Source organism: Pinus tabuliformis, chromosome 7 (assembly GCF_031772625.1).
Source record: "Pinus tabuliformis cultivar Carrire ecotype Pingquan chromosome 7, CPIR1, whole genome shotgun sequence".
Classification (NCBI taxonomy): Eukaryota; Viridiplantae; Streptophyta; class Pinopsida; order Pinales; family Pinaceae; genus Pinus; species Pinus tabuliformis.
Genome location: NC_142293.1, coordinates 1,187,491,796 through 1,187,495,235, shown reverse-complemented (window position 1 = coordinate 1,187,495,235; position 3,440 = coordinate 1,187,491,796). Strand labels below are relative to the sequence as shown.

Genomic DNA, 3,440 nt, shown 5'->3' with positions numbered 1-3,440 from the left:
ATGTGGAACCTATTTCAACCTTACTTTCCAACCAGTGGTTATCGATGTCGCATGACAACGATGAGTCCACTCCATACATTCTCACCCTCAGGTTTTGTCCGCCCTGGTTGTACTGTTTCTCGCCTCGCCATTACAATTTAAGCACTGCCCATTCATCCCTCAGCACAACAGTTTCTACGTAGAGCTTTGAAGATTCCAACCATGAAGCAATTTACTGACGATGGCATGATTTGCGGGTAGAGCCAGTTCACATCAATCCAGTCTAGTTCAGAGATTTCAGATCTTCCAAATCTTGTACACGAATGATAGAGGAGTTTGAGCGATGGGGACTCTGCAAATTTACATGATAATGGGTGTCCATAGACACAAGAAGTGCTCATGCATGGCACATTCATAAAGCAGTTATAAGGCCAGTTTATTCTTGAAAACTTTAACGTTTGAAGTTTTCAACAACGCAAAGAATTCTTGGTGCAAGGTTATTCTGATGGGAGATTTTGGATTTGGATGTGAGACTAATTTATTCGTTGGTTGTGCGCTTGTTGATATGTATGTGAAATGGTGGCGGCTAAATGCCTACAGACAGGTACGACCATCAGCAAAGCTACCAAGCATTGGAGGTTAGCTAAAGCGACGGAAAACATAGCAGAGCTCATCATGGAGATGAAAGGTGTAACCTTCCAGACAGTTAGGAGAAAGGCGAATGGTCTAGCTGACCATCTGGCAAACTTTGGAGTAGACAACCCGAGCATTGTCATGAACAGGTGCTGGCGGGAGATTGACAACCCAATCATAAAGAAAGCATGCGAACAGCTGGCAGCGAAGGATTTAATCCAGGCCACCCAACCTTAATTGGGGAAGGCACTTGGCCCCGGTATCGGAATCGCGAGGATACCGGCAGTGATTATCAGCCCAAGCTTCTCGATGGGATGATTGGACATTTGAAAAGGCGGAGCTCCTGGTGGCGGCAGATCTTGCAAAAGGGTAATCATCATAATTCAAGAGACGGGATCCATAACCTCAGATACCGAGCTATCAGTACGCATGTAGAGGGTCCGTATAGCAAGTTTTCATTGCCTTTAATGGCAATCTTGTGTGAAAGGAGGTGGAACAAGGCCCGGAGGAACAGAACCAAGCATGCCAGCCTGCGGGGCATCTCAATCTCCACGCACCACCACCCCATCAGAAGGAAATCACCAAACACCTGGCGCTTGGCTCGTCAGCGTGGAAGTAACCTCCTGCGCTCCTACTCGATCAGCGTCAGCCTCGCTTGTGCGATACTCCATCACATTCATCAGCAAAGTACTACCACCTTCAAAGGCATTAATTCCATTCTCATCAGAAAGCATCAAGGTTTTCATTATAAAGGAATGGGTAAGTGCCCTGTTCTCCTCATTGTTATTCGAGTGCGCATTGAGAGTGGTTCTGTTACCAAGTTTAGCTTAAGTCGGGCAAGTTACGAGGGGTTGGCTATGGAAGCGGGAGGTAGTCGCTGCGCTGCAGCAAACCGAGACCTTCAGGAAGCCAGGGGCGGCTACGAGACTAGGACTGCAACCAAAATAAAACGCAAGATGGCAGAATTAGAAGCTCAGGTTAAGCATGAGGAGAATGGTAGAACGGAGATGGAGATTGCAGCTGAGGTCGATTGGCTGACTGACCCCGGCACACCCACGAAGAGGGCTACTCAATTCGTGAGGACCCAGGCGGAGAGCTGGCGTACTAAAACCCTGATAGCAAAGGCGCTGGACTCCATTGAAAAGGAAAGGCAACATATCGTCACAGAGGTAAATCTCACTGAAGCACAAATGGCTAAGATTATAGACTACAACAGCGTTCTGGACAGCAAAATCACTTCTGTGAAGGAGGCAGTCAACACCCACAACCGGATGCTTATGTTGCTCATCCGGCTTCTAAAAGACTCCATCAACACAACTCCTGCAGCTCAGCCAGCCACCTCGGCTGCGAACCAGCCTGATTCCCTGGAAGCAATGCAGGCGAAGGTTGATCGCCACGTCAAGGAGATCGGCTTGGATACCATTGGCCAGATGGGAAAACACTTCTAAGGACATACTGGTGGCTCTCCCCTGACCTCTTACTGTCTCGGTTTTGCTATCTTTGTTGTCATTTCACTCTGCTGTCTCGGCCTTAGTGTATGTCTGCTACTACTTCTCTTGTTGTTACCTCTCTTGTTCAGTTTCGGTAGTATCAGTGTCTTAGTAATGTTCGGCTCTGTTCCTTGCCACCCTGCGTGGTGGGCGTTCTTTTGGTGCACATGTATAACTTCCTCTGAGCAGGCGATTAGCCTTGGAGTATTGTACATCCCTGCTCGCACTGCTCCGACAGTTTTTTGTATTATACTTGTTCTATAATATAATCTTCTCACTTACACAAAAAAGATATGTATGTGAAATGGGAGAGTGGAGGATGCACACAATGTGTTTGACAAATTGCCTGAACGAAGTGTCGTTGCGATGACTGCAATGATTACAGGGTATGCACATAATGGTTATATTGATGAAGCCTTAAGGCTGTTTTGGGAAATGCCTGAACCAGATGGGGTTTCGTGGATGACTGTCATCACTTGCAGAGAAGTTCAGTGCAGCACCAGAAAGGGCTGGAAAACTCTTGTGCAATGGAAGCAGGTATGGACTTGGTTTCAGAATAAGAAGTATGCACAAAAGCAAAGGGTACCAAGGTTCCAGGAAGACAATCGCTTCACATCGTGATGATTCAAGAGAAAAGAGAGTTGTGACCAATTTTGTAGTTGTTTCTTCAGGAAGAATGGACCAAGATGCTTCAGAAATGGAGTTTGAGGCAAAATCCTCAAGAGATGGGGCGTGGAAGTTCGGGTAAGGTTTGAAAAGTGTGTGAGACAACGTTCACTTCCTTGCGAAGCTTCTGAATGTGTAGCAGTGCTTTCAGGAGATCTCATACTTTGTTTTTGGGAAGGTAAAGAGCAAGCATTGCACTTTGATGCCCATGTCTTCGATGCCCAAAGAAGGCGACATGATGCTAGGGGTTGTAGGTGTAGGTTCTGGGTTCGGTATGACCCTGACCAGTCTGAGGAAATAGTACTGTTGTGGAAAGTTTTCCGACGGCCAGAGACATATTACCGGTTACAACTAATCCATGCTTCCAAATAATTATCAACAATTGCGCTGGACCAAGGATCTCAGCAAGTAAAAGATGCCCCTGCAGCTCCCATGTGTCATTTGGAGAAGCAACTCCAGAAGAATTTCATCTCTCACCAGAAATATCAAAGATTACAAGTCAGGTTATAGAAGACAATGTTCAGTCTTTAACTGCTCCCAAGACTTCCTCAGTTTTACAGCCGCTAGAAGGTCTATCTGCTGAGTTCTACAGATGCATATAGCGTTGAAGGCCACCAAACAGACCGCCTTCCATTGCATAAACGCAAATTGACGACGTCATTGACGAAAAGC

The 3,440-nt window shown here is 46.5% G+C and overlaps 1 pseudogene; it reads left to right on the top strand.

Annotated features, from left to right (window-relative positions):
- The first annotated feature begins 2,574 nt into the window (after positions 1-2,574).
- On the top strand, positions 2,575-3,140 carry LOC149251690 (protein SAWADEE HOMEODOMAIN HOMOLOG 2 pseudogene; annotated as a pseudogene).
- The last annotated feature ends 300 nt before the right edge of the window (positions 3,141-3,440 follow it).